The following is a 19,756-nucleotide window of genomic DNA, read 5'->3' as shown; positions in this document are numbered from 1 at the left end:
CCAGTGCAGTTGGAGGGGGTCTCAGAGGGGGTCTCCGAGTGTAGAGGTAGGGCCCTGGGTCAGGATGTAGGGACAGGGCTTGGGGTCAGAGTGGCAGGGGGGAGGCTCCAAGGGCAGAAGATTAGACCCGGGAGCCCAGCAGGCTCCCCAGTGCCTAAGTGGACAGGGAAGGCACTGGCCACGTTCCCTTCCGCTCCTTCGTGCCCCTCCCCCACCATCTCCCCCAGGGTCTCCCCAGTTGCCGCTGGACCCCTAACCGTGGGTGGGTCCCTCTGGGTGTAGGAACTCCTCCCCTCCCCCAGCCACCCCTCAGGGGTCCCCTCCCGGAGGTCTGCCCTTTACTTTTGCTCCCCCTTCCCTCCCTCCCACCCCCTCAGGACCTGCGTGGCTGGAGGGGGCCTCGGTGGGCAGAGGATCAGGCCCGGGATCTCAGCAGGTTCCTGGGGGCCCAAGTGGGCAGGGGAAACCTGGCCACGCTCCCTTTTGATCCTCTGCCCTCCCAGTGGCTCCCCAATTTAACCCCATTTGGGCGTGGGATCCCTTCCCCTCCCCCAGCTGCCCCTCAGGGGCACCAGTCCCGTTCCGCCTCCACTTCTCCTCCCCCTTCACTCTCCCCCCACACCCCACATCCTACCTGGTCGCTGGGGGTTCCTCCTGTCCCCTTAGGTGTCTGTGGTCCCCCACCAGTGCCTGCTAGGGGCCCTAGTTGTGAGGAGATGGGAATTCTACGTCCTCCTCGTTTGCCATCTTGACTCTGCCAGGAAGGGATATTTCTGATTGAGAGAATGTTTCTGGAGTGCTTGAGACACTCTCAGCCAGGAGGTCTGCACACAGCAGTTCTCACTGGGTACATCTTTCACACCATCTTTCTGTATGGCCATCCTCAGGATATTGGTTCTCAGGCCTTAGCGTTCCAGGTCTTGGGATGGCTGCCACAGTTTCTGGCATTTCTTCCTTTCACAGCTATATCTTTTCTCTTGAAGTCTGAGACAGCTGAACGTTCTTTGTTGACATGAAGCAAACAGACTGTCAGATATTTCTCCAGGAAAGATAGGTTTATTGAGGATCAGAAGAGAATTGCAATGCAGGGTCTGCAACCATGGCGAGCCACGCGCAAGTCCCTGGAGGGCGCGAGAAGGAAAAGGAAAACGTTTCTGTTTTGCATACACATTCATGTACGTTATTTTTTAGATTCCACATATAAGTGATATCGTACAGTATATCTTTCTCTGTCTGATGTTTCACTAAGCGTGATATTCTCTAGGTCCATCTGCATTGCTGCAAATGGCAGTATTTCATTCCTTTTATGGCTGAGTCATATTCCATTGTACAAAACTTCCTGAGTTAGTGTCAAGCAGTCAAGCCAACTCAATTTAGCAGAAAGTCATGAGACTGAGATCAGCAGTGTCTCATCTGACAGGTAGAAAAACTCTAGGAATGAGCCAATGACACCAGGTTTTCATGTAAGGAAAGGAAAGTGAGCTGAGCCAGTGTAGAAAATGTTTAGGATATTTTTGCAGATCCTTTCAGAAACACAGCTGAAAGTCCATTTAAAATCCTAAATAAATACCCTTAGAAAAATACTCAGATTTCTCAATAGTTAACCTTTTGCTCATCTCTGTGCATTGAATACATATCCTAAGGCTGAGATTTAATTTATCCAAGACGCACAGTTGGTGCTTCAGCTGGTGTAGTGATCACCTATTTGGAAACTGCTAAGTCATGAGGGGAAGACTTCCTCACGACAACACTAGTTAAATTAACCAAATATAAAGAAAGATACTGGCATTTTCAACGTTATATAGAGTTTTTTGTAACTGAGAAAAAGTTTTAAAAGATGCTTATAGGGCTTCCCTGGTGGCGCAGCGGTTGAGAGTCCACCTGCCGATGCAGGGGACACAGGTTCGTGCCCCGGTCCGGGAAGATCCCACATGCCGCGGAGCAGCTGGGCCCGTGAGCCATGGCCGCTGAGCCTGCGCATCTGGAGCCTGTGCTCCGCAAGTGGAGAGGCCACAACAGTGAGAGGCCCGCATACCGCAAAAAAGAAAAAGTACTGGAAATGAGGATATACAATCATTATCGATGACAATGAACCTGACCCTATGTTTATGTTGTGGTTTGAAAACAGCAGCAGATGGTAGCATGAAGCCCCGGTGATAACCAGGATGTGGATACAGCCAGCATCCAGGGTGTAAAAGCAAAGCGTCTACAGTTTTTTTCAGTAGTGTTTGAAGTTTTAAAATACTCAACCCGGTAAGTTATCAAAGTTTCACTCAGCTTAAGAAAAATATTGAAGTTTCTCAATGAAGAAAAACCAAAAGCTACCAACAGTTGTTGGGCAAGCCCTTTTCTTTACGCCAAGTAGAGGTGGCTACAGTAACATGAAGAGAACTTGAAGGTGAAACGCCTCCCTTTATGAGCAACACGACTGCAAATGCGTAGCCAACAATGCCGAAGATTTAAAGCTATATGCATTAGAACAAATTATGCTTTACAGAGCTTTGCTGTTGAGCTGAATGAAAGTACGGATATTTCCTACTTGTCTCACTCTGTTGTTTGCTAGATTCAATTTGAATAACAAAATACACCAAGGGCCATTTTTTATGAGCCACTACACCATTATATTCCTAATAATGACTAACAAAAATTGATTCTGAAATTCATATGGAAATGAAAAGGGCCAAGAATAGCCAAGGCAATATTGAAGAAGAAAAAAGTTTTTGGATTTTTCCTTTGGGGATGTTCAGATTTCCAGGAATGGAGTCTTCCGGTCTTGTATCTGGATGGAAGAGAATTCTAGCTTTCTGGGAAGCTCCAAAAAAGGAATGAGAATTTCAGCGGTAGCGTTCATCTAGGCATTTGGTCAGTTAGTCCCTCTGCTTTCATTATTGTGTTATTGTATTAATTCTACCTGGTGTCCTCCAGCCAATGACCCCTTTCAAACAATGTTTTATATTAAAAGGAATGAATTTTCGATTAAGTAGAATTATTTCTGCAACTTTTGGTATAAAACTTTTATCAACTAAAAGAAGTTCCCTTCTGTTCTTGATTTGCTAAATTGGTCATGAATAGGTATTGAACCATATCAAATACTTTTTCTGTGTTAATTAAGAAAATCCCATGACTTTCTCCTTCAGTTAATTATTATGGAGAATGTACCATCCTTACTTTCCTGGGATAAATCCTACTTGAACTTGAAATATTTCTATATGCTGTTGGGTTCAGTTAACCGATATTTTATATAGGGTTTCTGTTCATTAATGAAATGGACCTAAGATCTTCTTTCTTTGTATTGTTCTTGTCAAGTCTTAGACCCAAGATAACGCCATAAAAGGGTTCAAGCAGACATTTTTTCCACTATCTTCTGGAACACCTTATTTAAGACAAGAATTAGCGGCTCCTTCAAAACCTTTTTAAGAATTTATCTTAACCATCTAGGCATGTGAGGTTTGGGGAAAAATAGGTCTTTGACCATAATTTCAATTTATTTAATAGTTATTAGTTATTCAAGTTATCTATTATTTGTATACAAATTTGGGGATGTTATATCATTTTCTAGGAATTTAACCATTTCATGTAGGATTTTTAATCACTTGCATACATATATAATAATATTCTTTTCCTTTAAGTTTCTGGTGTGTCTGTAGTTGTTTACTCTTTGTCATTATTTGCAGAGGTCAGAAGTCAGACTATCTTTTCCATCTTTTCAAAGAACGCATTTTTGGTCTCAGAACTCATTTATTTTTTTCTCTCTTTCATGAATGTCTGCTCTTTATTCCTTTCTTCTTTTGTACTTACCTTGTTATGCTTTTTCCAGATTTTTTTTGTTGAATATTTATTATTAATATTTCTGGTTTCCTAATTAATATTTCAAGGTGAAAAACTTCCTTGTAAGTGCTATATTTAGCTAAGAACCATAAATTTTGAAAAGGAGGACTTAATTATCATTCAGTTTTAAATATTCCTTTGTTCCTTATTTATTTCATTTTTAACTCAGGGGTTAATTAGTAATATATATTTTAATTTATAAATATATCAGCTATATATTAGCTGATATATATATATATAATATATTAGCTATAATTTCTAAAAATGGTATTCATTTCTAATTGATCCCATTATGTCAGAGAAAATAGCCAAATAGAGAAAATATAATATTTGGTTATTTGGAACGTACTGAGGTTTACTTTTTGGCCTAGTACAACATTTTTTTTCAACAATGTTCCTTGGTGGGGACTTCCCTGGTGGTGCAGTGGTTAAGAATCCGCCTGCCAATGCAGGGGACATGGGTTTGATCCCTGGTCCAGGAAGATCCCACATGCCGTGGAGCAACTAAGCCTGTGCACCACAACTACTGAGCCTGCACTCTAGAGCCTGTGAGCCACAGCTACTGAGCCTGTGTACCACAACTACTGAAGCTCACGTACCTAAAGGCCATGGTCCACAACAAGAGAAGCTACCGCAATGAGAAGCCCATGCACCGCAACAAAGAGTAGCCCCTGCTCACCGCAACTAGAGAAAGCCTTTGTGCGGCAAGGAAGACCCAACACAGCCATAAATAAATAAATAAATTTAAATTTAAAAGTTCCTTGGTGATCAAGAAAAATCAATCTCTCTGTTTCTCAATATAGAGCTCTATATATGTCTGAGCTCAAGCTATACTGTACTATTCTGGTTTTTATATCTTATTTTTAATCTACTTGGTCTAATAGTTTCTGAAAGCGCTATATTAAAGCCTCAAAAACAACTAATGCTTTATCCAATTCTCCCTGCTGTTCTATCAGCTGTTGCTTGGTATAGAAGGGCTATATGTAGTTAGGACAGATATATAGTTTTTGTCTTACTTTTCCTCTGCAGTTAAATAACATTTCGTTATTAACGATATTTTGCCTTGAATTTTATTTTGTTGAATGTTAAGTTTGCTACACCAGCTTTACTTTGATTTGTATTTTCCTGGTATAGCATTTTCATCCCATTAGTTTCAAATTTTCTTTACCTTTCCACTTTAAGAGTGTCTCTTGCATATATCATTGGATTTTAAAATTCAGTCTGGGGACTTTCCTGGTGGCGCAGTGGTTAAGACTCCACGCTCCCAGTGCAGGGGACCTGTGTTTGATCCCTGGTCAGGGAACTAGATCCCACATGCCTGCCACAACTAAGAGTTCACATGCCACAGTAAAGGAGCCCGCCAACCACAACTAAGGAGCCCACCGGCCACAACTAAGGAGCCTGCCTGATGCAACTAAGACCCAGCACAACCAAATAAATAAAATAAATAAAAAATAAATAAAATACAGTCCAAGAGTCTGTTTTTAAGCCACATATATTTATTACAATTAGTAATATACTAGATGTTACTCTACCTTCTTATTTTACATTTTCTCTTCAGTGCATTTTTTTTCTATTTTTTTCCTCCTATTCAGTAGATTGAATTTACTTCTACTAATTTAAAATGAAGTCTCTTCATTCTTTTTTATGGTTGCATATTATTCCATTGTATGAATGTGCTGTAATTTATTCAATTCATCCATTATTGATAGACATTCAAATCTTTTCCAACTGTATTTCAATCGTATTTTATTTCAAATAATGAAAAACCTTGTTCATGCTTCCCAATTCAAGTTGGTCTTGCAGGTTTACCTTCCTGGGTGATGTTGGCTCCTAGAACTGATAGACTCTTTCTTAAGTTCTGTCTTAGACTGGGTTCTCCAGAAATAGTCCCTGAGATGAGCATTCCTGTGAAATGGCTTACTGAGTCCTCAGCCCAGGAAAAACCCGTGGGAGAGTGGGGCAGAAGGACAGGAAAGGAGGCCAGGCCAGGTGCAGTATCTAGCAAATCAGCTGGGAAATGACTTTGGTTTGATCTGACAGGGGAGTTATGGGGACAGCACAGGTCCCTCCTGTGCATGTCCTGACCAGGGCAAGATGCTGCTCCCATCTAACATTGTGTGGGCCATTCAAAGAGACATAAATCCATAACGTCTCTTCCCAAGGAGCCATAAATCCCAGCACCCCTGCTGCCCCTCAGAGTAGAAGAGCCCTAAGGGCAGTTTTCTCATCTCAAAATTAATGACGGCCTTTAAGGTAAGGAGTGCCTAGGCTGACTCTTGCCTGCTCCGCTTAGAGGTCATGTGGCCTTAGGCAAGACATCACAACCTTTTTAAGCCCCATTTTCCTCACCTGTAAGTGGGGATGATAATAGCTCTTACAGCAGAAAGCTTAGCACAGTGCCTGGCACAGAGTAAGTGTTGATCTAAGTTCGTGTCAATTATGATTACTCAGCAGAACTTTTCTAAAACAATATCTGAAAGGCTGAGCTGTTTAAACAACCACCAGAAAGCACCTTACAAAGCAAAGATGCCAGTATATTTATTATTTATATAAAATACGTAAACAGGAGAAAATCCCATAAATCATGAGTTGCTGTTTTCCTTGGATCTTCAATAGTCGTATTATTTTATGAAAAACTGGACCATGTTAAGTCGCTCGGACCTTTGAAATTTGTAAACCTGTGTAAATTTCACATTGGAAACAACCATTTATGTGTACTGTCGTTGTACTTAAAGCACAAATTATGGTTGGTATAAAAGGTTTTAATTCACATAAATTCAGTGGTAAAAACTTCATACCAAGAGGGCTTGCCACGCCTACAGTGAGGCTACTGGAAGTTATCACAGTTGGTTACATTCTCTTAGGGTGATGAAGTATTGGGATTGGGAGGAGGGTAAGAAGGGAAGGATTTTTAGTTGGGTTTCTTCAAAAGCAGACCCTGCACAAGGGCTTGAGTGCCTGTAGTTTGTTTGCAAGGTGATTAGTCAAGGTTCTCCAGAGGAACAGATTCAATAGGAGATTATACATAATGAGGAATTGGCTCACACAATTATGGAGACTGAAAATTCCCATGATCTGCTGTCTCCTTCCTGGAGACTTAGGAAGGCTCCCAGCGCAACAGTGAGGCAGGAAAAAAAGGGGGCAAATTTCTTTTTCTGCATTTTGTTCTCTTCAGGCCCTCTCTGGATGGGATGATGCCTACCCACACTGGGAAAGGCAATCTACTTTACTGAGTCTACAAGTTCAAATGCTAACCTCTGGAAACACCCTCACAGATCACACAGAAGTAATGTTTAATCTGGGCACCGCACGGCCAGCCCAGTTGACACATAAAATTAACCATCACGGGAGGTGACCCCAGGAAATACACGGAGGGAGTCAGGAAGTGAGGCAGGGGAGGGAGAACAGTACTTACAAGCAGGTTATCACTATAGACTCCGTGGTGCTGGAAACCCTCTGAGAAACCCTGTGGAACACATCCTCAGAGTGGGGAGCTGGGGTATTGATCCACCAACTCCCAGCCCTCTTTTGTTGAGACTTACCCCAGAGTTGTTGAATCCTTGACACTTACAGGTTGTCCTACAAGTGGGTTGACCAATTTCACGGGGTGCTGAAGAAAGCCTTTGAGAAGAAAAACAAGGTGGTAAAGATGCTTGGGGTAGGAAGTTTACAGTATACGTGAGAGCTGTCCAATGCAGCTGCAGGTGAACTCATTGACTGAGGAACATGGGGTCAGGCACCAAGAGCTCCTGCTACAAATGCCTTGAAAATCCATCTTGACTTCAGGACACAGTGAAACGTAATATCTCATGAACCCAACTTTTCCTTGTTACAGGAAGCAAAATATCACTCTAATGTTATTGCTTCTAAAGTTTTGTTCCATAAAACGAACTTTCAAAAGTGTGCTCTGAGAGGGCCATTATAAATAGTCATCTTTCCTCTTATAAAGAACTATTTCTTAATCCTGTTCTCCTAGCCACATTACAAAAACTACTATAACTTCAGCAGATAACACACCCTGAGTCAATATCAGATGTGTCATAAATTAAGGCCAGCACCAGTACAACGTTTTGGTCACCATACCTGTTACAGAAAAATCTAAATGTGTTAATATCATCCAATAACTCTGCCCTCAAGTTTTCCAGGCCATTTAATTATTAAATTTCTCTTTGGAAAAGGATCCCTATCGTAAGCAATCCAGAACTTGGTGGATGGCAGGGTTTTCTCCGAGGTCACCAGAGCTTTTAAGTGCTGCCTAAAGCACATCCCGTGTTGATTAAGATACCCCAGATTAACTAGATTTAGCCGCGGCAATCACACTCCATTCAGGAGGGCTCATCTCTGGTGAATTGTGGACACTAATGACAGTTGCAAGAGCTCAAATATTATGTAATCACTAATTACATTCTGCTCAATTAGCGGAGGCTCATCAGTGTGAATCACTAATGGCTGATCACCCTGTTCTCTCTGGGAAGGAAGAGATGGGTTGCCTCGTTTCCTGATTGTATTAGCATAGACACAGACGCTGTTAACGAACGTGGGTGATGATGAAGAGGCTCCACGTCTGTGATGGACAAAGGCAAGAGGATGGCCACCAACACTTCATTTTGAGCCTCAAAGCCGCGTGTCTGTGGTTTGTCAGTGTGACTCATTCACTTCCCACCTTCCAAATGGAAAACACACGCAACATCCTGGCCAAACAGCCACTAAAAAACTTGTGCACAAAGCCAGCTAAAGACACACACACACACACACACACACACACACACCCTTGGACGTGTGTGTTTCTTAAATTGATTTTCAGAGATCCAAGCTCTAAGGATCTGTGGGACATTCAAGTACGAAGCCTGTGACAAAATGGGAAGAGCACATCTGAAATGGTGAAGCCCTTACCAGATTTTTCTTAACCCTCTGTGTGTTGGGCCTTATTAGCTGCTTGGGCTCCCGTAACAAAATACCACAGACTGGGCAGCTTCAGAATCTCCTACCATGAGTGGATTTATTATTTAAATCTAGTGGGAAAAAGTTGTACTTCCTGGGGGGATTAGTAGATGTGAAGAATAGACATTCTTTTTTTTTTTTTTTTTTTGCGTTACGCGGGCCTCTCACTGTTGTGGCCTCTCCCGTTGCGAAGCACAGGCTCCGGACGTGCAGGCTCAGCGGCCATGGCTCATGGGCCCAGCCGCTCCACAGCATGTGGGATCCTCCCGGACCGGGGCACGAACCCGTGTCCCCTGCATTGGCAGGCGGACTCTCAACCACTGCGCCACCAGGGAAGCCCTAGGCATTCATTTTTAAGTTATTGGAAATATGTGCAATGTTCTAAATAATAGCAAATATTAGTGGAGGTAATTTATTTTCTCACTTCTGGAGGCTGGAAGTCCAAGATCAAGGTGTTGGTAGGGTTGGTTTTTCTGAAGCCCATCTCCCTCGTTTGCAGACGGCCACCTTCTCGCTGTGTCCTCGCGTGGCCTTTCCTCTGTGTGCGTGCTGGTATTACGTCTCTCCTTGTGCCCAAATTCCCTCCCCTCTCCTTATGAGGACACCAGTCATATTGGATTAGGGCCCACCTTAGTGACCTCATTGTAATGTGATTACCTCAGAGTTAGGGCTTCAACGCATGAATTTGGAGGCACACATTTCAGCCCATAAAGCCAGGATGTGCACAAACTATGTCTATTCTAACCCAATAAGTTCTTGCTGGAAGATTGGCAGCAGACTTGGACTGCGTGAACATCCCAGGGGCCCCCTTGGGTGAGAGCTGTCCAGTCCATAACAGCAGGCCACGGCCACGTGTGACTGCTGAGCGCTTGAAATAGGGCTACTGCCACCGAGGAATTGAATCCTTAATTTTGTTTCATTTTAATTAATTTAAATCTTCAAACTAAAGGAGAGTAAATATGTTTTCCTGTGAAACACAACTTTATTGTTTGAGTAGAGATACCTTTCACTTGAACTATTTTTTTTGGACAGGAAAGTAGAATTTATTGGTGGGTGTGTGTATAGAAGGGACAGTAGAATTTATTGGTGGGTGTGTGTAAAGAAGGGACAGCACCAAGGCTCTCATGAGTGCAGGGAACTGCACTGTCCACCATCTGTCCAAGGAACACGATTAGGGATGTGTTTGGCTCCAGAGCTATCCAGGATGACGCTTTTCTGCCACCATGTCTTCAAATTCATCTGCATTAAGCTTAGTAAATCCCCACTTCTTGGAGCTGTGGATCTTCTGGCTGCCAGGGAACTTGATCTTGGCCCTGTGGAGGGCCTCAATCACATGCTCCTTGTTCTGCAGCTTGCTGCTGATGGACATTATGACTTGGCCAATGTGGACCCTGGCCACTGTGCCCTGGGGCTTTCCAAAGGCACCGTGCATACCTGTCTGGAGCCTAGATTGGGGACAGCACACCAGTCACGATGTCCACGGGCAAGGGCTGTCTCCAAGGCCCCTTAGGGCAACCACCACAGGCAACAGGCTGCATACGCTACCGACGAGGCTACTGTTTGCAGCCATTGCACACCGGGCCCCCATGGGGAAAAGAGCATGGTCAGCTTAATTGTCTGCAAATCACATGAACTATGAAAAATGTTGTGTCTCAACTGTGATGGCCGATCAGTGTGAAAAATACACAATATGTACACTATCTCTTTAATAATTTTTATGTTGATTATGTTTGAAATGAGGACATTTAAAATACATTAGGTGAAATGAAATACATTATTAAAATTAAGTTACCTGTTTCAGAAACAGAGTTATAGATACAGAGAAGGGGGGAGGACTCGGGGGGAGGAAAGAAACGGGTGAGGGAGATTAAGAGGTACAAACTTGCAGTTGCAAAGTAAATGTCACTGGTATGACGTGTACAGCGTGGGGAATAGAGTCAGTAACTATGTAATGTCTTTACACTGACGTATTGTGGCTAGATTTATCCTGGTGATCCTTTTGAAATGTATAGAAATATCAAATCACTGTCTTGTGTAATGGGGACTAACAGTGTTGTAGGTCAATTATACTTCAAAAACAAACAGAATAAGAGATCGAATTTGTGGTTAGTGAAGGTGGGTGTGGGTATGGGGAATCAGAAGAAAGTGGTCAAAAGTACAAATTTTCAGTTATAAGATAAATAAGTACTAGAGATGTGTTGTACAACATGACACATATAGTTAACACTGCTGTATGTTATATATGAAAGTTGTTAAGAGAATAAGTCCTGAGAGTTCTCATCACAAGGAAAAGTATTTTTTTCTATTTCTTTAATTTTGTATGCATATGAGACGATGCATGTTTACTAAACTCACTGTGATAATTTCATGATGTATGTAAGTCTAATCATTATGCTGTACACCTTAAACTATACAGCACTGTATATATATTAAGGTATATGTCAATTATACCTCAATAAAGCTGGAAGAAAAAAATAAAAATTATTAAAAAAATTAATTTCACCTGTTTCTTTTTACTTTTTATAATGTGGGTACAAGAAAATTTTAAATTACGTGTCTGGTTGGCACCATATTTCTATCAGACAGCATCAGGTTAAAATTTTCATCCTCCAGTATCCCATTGCTCACCAATGTCAAGTCCCCCGGGTAAACAAAAAGATTAATTCCTTTTGCCAAAATGATTTAAGTTCCAGATCCTTTGTGTCTTCTTTTACTAAGATTAAGATAAGCAAAATCAACCATTTCTTCTTGGATAATATATTATTAAATCTCCCATTACTAGCCATATTTGTAAGTTTTTTCAATAATATTTTCAACATTAAAATCTTGTTAACACATAGCTACCTACATTTAGGAGTCAGGAGTAATTTTCTTCATAATGAAAATGTGCTTCCTTATGAGTTCATCCTGCTCTCCTCGTGCCTCTGGCTTTTTCTCAGGACACCCTGACTGCATTCATCCTCCGATTCTTCTCACCCTTTTTTTCTGTCCTCCTCCCTCAGTCGCCAGGAAATTCTTAGATAAGGCATTCTTTCCTTATTTCTATTTAACACACGGTGAAAACCCACTCTCATTTCTTCATCTGAAATATGGAAGAGACATACTGCATTTCACAGCATGAAAAGTGGAAGAATTACAAGTTAAAAATTCAAACAAAATAAATGTTTGATACTATGTCAACATAAGTGGGTTGGTTGTCTCTAACCCATTTTAAGCAGCTTAATCCCCAAATGTTGTAAAGAACAACTAACAGGCAGCAGACGGAACTTCTGGACACCTGACTCCATGGCTCAGTTTGGTCTTACCCAGCCACCAGCACGTCTCACCTCCAAGAAAGACCGTCTACAATTCCCCAAATGATCACAGAATTCATCCAATATCACATTCTCATCCTGAAATACAGGACAGGGGGCAGTAAAAGAGATGGGTTTTGCCTTATTCTTTTGCTCTCTCTGGCTCAGTCAGCCTTTAGAAATAACGAAATCAATGCAAACATTTGTTGGAAGGATGCCCACTTTGAGGATCATTTGCTACCTAACTGCCTTGGTAGTTTACATGGATCCCAGGGAGGATTTCAGAGTCTCTCACCCTTGTTGCTCAGATAAAAGGAAGAGTCAGGTGTTGAGTTTGGTTGTGTGTGTGTTTGTGTGTGTGTGTGTGTGGTTTAATATTGGATGAAGCTTCCATTTCACATACACAAGGATTCCCATGTGAGTTTTATTTTCCTGGCCTTTAATTGAAGTGATGCAGATTGAATCAAAGACAAAAATGCATTCCGATCCAAAAGGGAGAAAATATTTACAGCCAGAAAAGTGACATAAAAGTGTCTGGCCTCATATACATTAAGAAAACATTTTTTCTGGTACGTAGTAGCAGCAATACATCGTAGAGTGGCTTAAATTAGAAAATACAAGGCAAAGAAAGGTTTGTAAAGACAATCAGCAGACGAGTACAAAAGATCTACCTACCAACACTAAGGAGGGCAAGATAGAAAAGGATAGACATCAGTCAAATCCTCATGTGATGTGATAGAAGTTCAGTAGAAATTATGGGAAGATAAAAAATCAAGAACAGGGCTTCCCTGGTGGCGCAGTGGTTGCGAGTCCGCCTGCCGATGCAGGGGACACGGGTTCGTGCCCCGGTCCGGGAAGATCCCACATGCCGCAGAGCGGCTGGGCCCGTGAGCCATGGCCACTGGGCCTGCGAGTCCGGAGCCTGTTGTTCCGCAACGGGAGAAGCCACAGCAGTGAGAGGCCCGTGTACCGAAAAAAAAAAAAATCAAGAACATTGGGAGGCCATGTTAATTAGAGTTATAGAGGCAATTACTGGAAGACAGAAAATTGTTTTAAAATTCTTTGACCCATTGGTTATTCAGGAGTATGTTGTTTAATACCCCCATATTTGAGAATTTTACAGTTTTCCTCCTGTTATTGATTTCTAGGTTCATACCATTGTGATCAGAAAAGATACTCGGTATAATTTTAATCTTTTTAAATTGGCTGAAACTTCTTTTGTGACCTAACATACAATCTATCCTGGAGAATGTTCCATGTGCACATAAAAAGAATATGTAGTCCACTGTTGGTGGATGGAATGTTCTATATATGTCTGTTAGATTCTTTTGGTCTAAAGTATCATTTAAGTTCAATGTTTCCTTCTTGATTTTCTATCTGGATGATCTATTCATTGTTGAAAGCGCAGCATTGAAGTTGCCTACTATTATTTTATTGTCTATTTCTCCCTTCAGATCCATTAGTATTTGCTTAACATATTTAGGTGCTCCAATGTTGGGTGCGTATATATTTACAATTATATATCCTCTCAATGAATTGACCCCTTTATCGCTATATAATGTCCTTCTTTGTCTCTTTTTTACTTAAAGTCTATTTTGCTGATATAAATATAGCTACCTCTGCTCTCTTTTGGTTTCCATTTGCTTGGAATATCTTTTTCCATCCCTACACTTTGAAGGTATATGTGTCCTTCAAGCTGAAGTGAGTCTCTTGTAGGCAGCATATAGTTGGGTCTTGTTTGTTTGTTATTCATTCAGCCACTCTTATGTCTTTTTTTTGGAGCATTTAATCCATTCACACTTAAAGCAATTATTGATAGGTAAGGACTTACTATTGTCATCCCATTCATTCTTTTCTGGTTGTTTTGTTGTTGTTTTTCCTTTCTTCCTCTCTTACTGTCTTTCTTTGTGAACTGGTGATTTTTCATAGTGGTATACTTTTATTCCTTTTTTAAATCTTGTGCATATCTATTATGGGTTTTGATTTTGTAGTTGTCCTGGGGCTTATTTGAAACATCTTATAGATATACCAGTCTATTTTAAGTTAATAACAACTTAAGTTTGATCACACAAAAAAATCTAACCTTTTATTCCCCCCGCAACATACACATTTTATGCTCTGATGTCACACTTTACATCTTTTTATGTTGTGTATTTATTAAGAAATTATTATAGTGTTAGCTATTTTTAATTATTTTGTCTCTCAACTTTTATACTAAAGTTAAATGGTTAACACTTCACCATATTGCAGTATTGCAGTATTCTGAATCTGACTGCACACTTGCCTTTACCGGTGTGTTGTTTATTTTTATATGTTTTTTTGTTACTGTTTAGGATCCTTTCATTTTCAACCTGAAAAACTTCTTTCAGCATTTCTTATAAAGCAAGTCTAGCAGTGATGAGCTCCCTCAGCTTTTGTTTGTCTGGGAAAATCTTTATCTCCTTAATTTTTGAAGTACACATTTGCTGGGTAAATTGTTCTTGGTTAGCAGTTTCTTTCTCGCAGACTTTTGAATATATCACCCCAAGAAATCTATTTTTAAAAATGAACTTTGACCCCTACCTCATACCATTCACAAAATGGTAATGTAAAATAATGGTAATAGTAAATTTCCAAGTTGGAAATCAATCTGGCAATTTCTGGAAAAGTTAACATAGAATTACTATATGACCATCAATTCTACTCCTAGGTATATATCCAAGAGAAATGAAAATATATGTCCATACAAAATACCTGCACACAAATGTCCATAGCAGCATTATTCATAATTCAAAAAGTGAAAATAACCCAAATGTCTACCAACTGATGAATGGCTAAACAAAATGTGATATATCCATACACTAAAATAATATCTGGTCATAAAAAGGCTGTAACATGATGAACCTTGAAAACATTATGGTAAGTGAAAAAAGTCAGACCCAGAAGGCCACATATTGTATTCCATTTCCAGAAAAGGCAAATCCACAGAGACAGAAAGTAGATTAGCTGTTACCAGAGACTGGGGAAGGGAAGAATGCAGAGTGACTGCTAATGGTGGAGGGTTTCTTTGTGGGGGGATGAAAACGTTCTGGAATTAAATAGCACTAATGGTTGCACAACTCTGTGGGTATACACGATGACTGCAGTTAACCCTGCTCTATGATATGTAGAAAAGTTAAGAGAGAAGATCCTAAGAGTTCTCATCACAAGAAAAATCTTTTTCTTTTTCTTTTTATTGTATCTATATAAGATGATGGATGCTAACTAAATTTATTGCAGTAATCATTTCACAATATATGTAAGTCAAACCATTATGCTGTACACCTTAAAGTTATACAGGATATATGTCAATTATACCTCAATAAAAATGAAAAAAGAAATAATTACATAGCAAAAAATCTAGAAGTAATGCAAATGTCCATAACCAATAGAACAGATCTATAAATTATGGTTTATTGATACCACAACTATTATGATGAACTACAAATACCTGTAATAATATGGATGAATCTTATAAACATAATGTTGCAAGAAAGAATCTAGACACAAAAAAGTACATACATATCATATGTTTCAATTTATGTAAAGTTCAAAAACAGGCAAAACTAATCTGTGCTGTTAGATAGACGTGCGTTACCTTTGGGAGGGTACTGGCTGACGGGGCATGAAGGAGATTCTGTGATGCTGGTAACGTTCTTTTTCCAGATCTGGTGTCAGTTACACATGTGAATCTACTTTGTGAAAATTTATCAAACTGTGCACTTATGATATGCGTGCTTTTCAATACTTACGTTACATTTATGAGAACTGTGAAGGGGCTGAGATTTTAGCCTGCCTTGATCTCATGGATGCCAGCAGAAGATATGAGACTCCAGGGTCAGAGACAAAGGACTTTATTATTCACAGGAACCATGAGGTTCATGTTTACATCAGCTCCCTTTGACCCCCAAGTATCATGGGGTGACATGGAGGGGGGCCCAGGTGGGTGCTGTACACACACTGGGTTGGCATCAGACCCAAGGAACACTGAGCTTAGGAAATCTCAGTCTTTGAAAGGAGCTGCAAGCAAACACTGCTCAACTTTTGTCCCAGAGGCAACCATCATCTTTATTATACTGGGCAGCAAACAAACCTGCCCTGCCCTCAGAGGAAAACCCTCTCTCTGTCTTCCAAGTCTATTTGCTGTACAAACATCCTTGAACAGATAGTCTGGAACAAAAGACGTCAGTGCCTCTCCTCATAAGACATGCAGTATCAATATGAGATACCCACAGAGAACTGCCTCATCACAATATGGCAATAAAGATGTACATTTATAAAATCATTAAATAAATCATTACAGAGGTCAAAGATAAAGTTCCTTTGACAGTTCTTCTGCTCTGAGTGATCATTATATGTTGGGTGCATTCCTTTCCAGACCATCAGCTGTACAATTACAAATATATATACAGAGAGAGAGAGAGACAGAGAGACAGAGAGAAACAGAGAGAGAGACAGAAACACAGAGGACAGGAACAGAGAGAGACAGAGAGAGAGAGAGACAGAGAAAGTGATCTGGAGTACAGTATACAGCAACATACCCTAGCAAAGAGCTACAAACACAAGGTAGAGCCGCCTCCTGCAAAGCTCCTTGGAAGGACCTACTAATAGGGCCCTTTGCCTTGCCCTCCTTCAGATGAGATGGCTGCAGCTGTGCACGCAGCTGTGCAGTATGAGCATGAGGCATCCTTGAGATGGAAACAATGTTCTAAAAAAGGTGGAGTAGAAAGACAAAAGGAACCTGGGACATTGATAGCATCATGGGGCCCATTCAGTTCCTCCCTAGACTACCTACTTCTGCAATTCCTGTTACATGATCGAAAAACAACCCACTCCGCTTTTCTGTGATTACTGAGACCGTGATGGAGCCAGGATTTGAACCAAAGCCAAACCCATGTATTTGACCCTCAGACAATGCTGAATCACTCTTATCCACACAAAAAGGATGCTATTACTATAGTAGTCACCAACAGTGGCCAGGAGAGACTGGAAAAATCCTGGTTTTGCTATTCTCCCTCAGAGCAGTTGGAGTTGCCCATCCCCCTTCCAAGTCACAACAATTTCAACTTCATAACACCAACCGAAAACATGGTGCTTGTGAAAGATAAAAGTAGAAATAGCCTAATACTGCATAACTTTCTTTATTGAGAATACCTACACAGGAGAGCGCAGATTTATAGACAAGAACAAAGCAAATGTTTAAAACAGAAAGCTCCGAATCTAGCTTCACCACTGGATTTGCTGTGTGACCTTAGAAAAATCACATCATTTCTCTCACTTCCCTTTTCTTACGTGTTAGTAAAATGGACTTTACTTGCAATGAGAGTCCAGTGAGGAAATACACATAAAAGCTTTTCAAAAAACCAACACTGCTCTGGACACAGAGGAATCACCGTATAAATATTGAATTCCCAGCATACATGTACACCGAGCACGGAGAGCTTTGTAGTTATCATCCTTGCATTGCAGTGACCCCAATTTTCTCCCTGTCTTTTAGCCATTATGTCGTGGGAGACCCCACGAGACACAGAAATAACGACAGAATGGGGTGACATTGTCACAGTGAGGGGTGTGTGTGCCTGCGTGTGTGTGCGCGTGCGTGTGTGTGTTAAAGATTTATCCCTTTTCTCTTTCATACATTTCGTGCAAAGGATTGCTGAATATTCATTGATCTATCCAGGATCCACAAGTACGCTATTAGAAATGCATTGCTTATCTATATTTTTGAAATGTTGAAGTAATTCATTGTTGATCCTTTGCAAGATAGGTTTGCTACCTTTAAACTGAAGTGACAATAACACCCCAGCTGTCTTCGGTTTCTCTCGAGTTGTGCTGATATCCTTGATGTCACTAACAAACCAGAGACTGCCTGTGAGAATCCTGCATGTCACCATTAAATTGAAAAAGGCCCGAAATAGCGAACTCTCACTTCTGGTAGGAAAGAGAAACGAGAAAAGGGCAAAGTGATGGTTATTCATGAATCACTCGGGCCTGCCATGATAAATACCACTCGCCTTGTTCTCTTCTTCTCCAGGCTCGTAATTCTCTCCCTGAAGGTGTTTCACCTGCCCAGGAAGAACTGGACTGGGGGAGATGTCTAGTAAACCTGATTTTTAAAGCCTCTTAAACCGCAGAAGTCTGTGTATGGGCTACAAGCCCTTCTTTTTGCGTACATCAACACGAGGTCCAAATCATCTCAGCAGATTGAGGAGAGGACACCAACACAGTATGTCATGTTTGGTCCCAGGTTCCATGACAACCTAGTAATGTAAAAGAAGGTGAAATAAACATGCAATGACTGAACTTCTTTTAAAAGACTAAAAGCGAATGCGTCCAGATTTGACCTTGTGTTGCAACATTAAATATACAGATCATTCTCCAAGCAGAGATCCTGCATATAAGGGAGGGAACGTTCATGCCATTTCTGCATAAAAGGCTAGCATGGTATATTATTTGGTATATTTCTGCTGCAAAGAAATACAGCAGTGCAAAAATAAACATGAAAATTGTGGCTTCCGGGTGTTTTATTGCAGACTTCTGAATGTCCTTTCATTGTTTGAACAGGGAGTTGCCATTTTTGCTGGCGCTGATAGGCAATGCTATGTGACAGGTTGGCAAACAATTTGACTGTTTTCCTCTCTCTCCTTATGAATGATATTTATAGACTAAGAATCGCAGTTGGTTCCGCTTTCCGACACAGCTATCTTCTTGGGCGTGGATTAAATGTAGATCTGGGTGTTGAAAGACATTTACAAAAGTGCTGTTTGTGAACCAGGAGGCCAGTTCTATTATCGCCAGAACATTTAAATCTTAATGACTGGCATTGTTGTCTAAAAGACGATGTTTTTCCTGCTGAGAAACTGCATTAGATTCAAGAAACGGAGCTCATTTCCATTCTCTCAGCAGTCTCTCTAGAAATGACATGCAGTGCTTGAAACTGTTTATTTCCAAATTCCGGCTTCCCTCGCATCACTCATCAGCTTCAATTACCAGTTTTCCGGAGCCGAGCCATCAGGCAGTCTGACACCGGGGTCCGGCCTAATTCCCACCTTCTCCAGAGTCAAGAGCATAATGTGCGGATGAAAAGGTGCAAAATAGCCTTTACTTCATTAGCATGCAGGGCCCGGCTGTTCATTTGCTGGCTGCGAATGGAAGTTCTGACACTCGGAGCCGGCTGCAAAATGAGAAAAGTCCTCTTCAGGGGAGCTGGGGTCCTCGGTGGTGAGGAAAGGTCATCAAAAAGACAGCCACTGCCCTTGCTCCCTGCTCTCCAGGACTGCTTACTGATTCCAGGGACACCTCATTACACGCCGGATCAACATATTATTGCCATGTTCTGCGACTGAATTGTTTACAAGTGTCTTTATCACCGGCAAAGGCCGCCCGGTGATGCGTGACTGCACTCATTTGGCTGTGACCCGCCAATTATGTGTTATCCGATACGTTGCAGGGTATCTTGATCTTTGCCCGGGTCTTCTCCAGGCATCAACACAGTCCCATTTACTACTTCTTTCTAACCACTCTTTGGGAAAGTAGCCATTAGCCTGTCAGTGTATAAGAGTGTGTGTGTGTGTGTGTGTGTGTGTGTGTGTGTGCGCGCGCGCGCGCGCGCACGCGCGCGCACCCGCACACTGCTGTAGGAAATCTGAGTGTCGTTTCTCCAATGCTTGCTA

The 19,756-nt window shown here is 41.3% G+C and overlaps 1 non-coding gene across 1 annotated transcript; it reads right to left on the bottom strand.

Moving 5' to 3' along the window:
* Positions 1 to 10,260: 10,260 nt before the first annotated feature.
* LOC114895138 lies at positions 10,261 to 10,395 on the bottom strand. The gene has a single exon (XR_003793443.1). It is a non-coding gene; the product is annotated as a small nucleolar RNA SNORA70 (small nucleolar RNA).
* Between the last annotated feature and the right edge of the window lie 9,361 nt (positions 10,396 to 19,756).

This window comes from Monodon monoceros, unplaced genomic scaffold (genome assembly GCF_005190385.1).
Source record: "Monodon monoceros isolate NGI ecotype Baffin Bay Population unplaced genomic scaffold, NGI_Narwhal_1 Super_Scaffold_13, whole genome shotgun sequence".
Taxonomy (NCBI): Eukaryota; Metazoa; Chordata; class Mammalia; order Artiodactyla; family Monodontidae; genus Monodon; species Monodon monoceros.
Note: the sequence above shows the minus strand (reverse complement) of the source record. Positions and strands in the feature narration are given on the sequence as shown.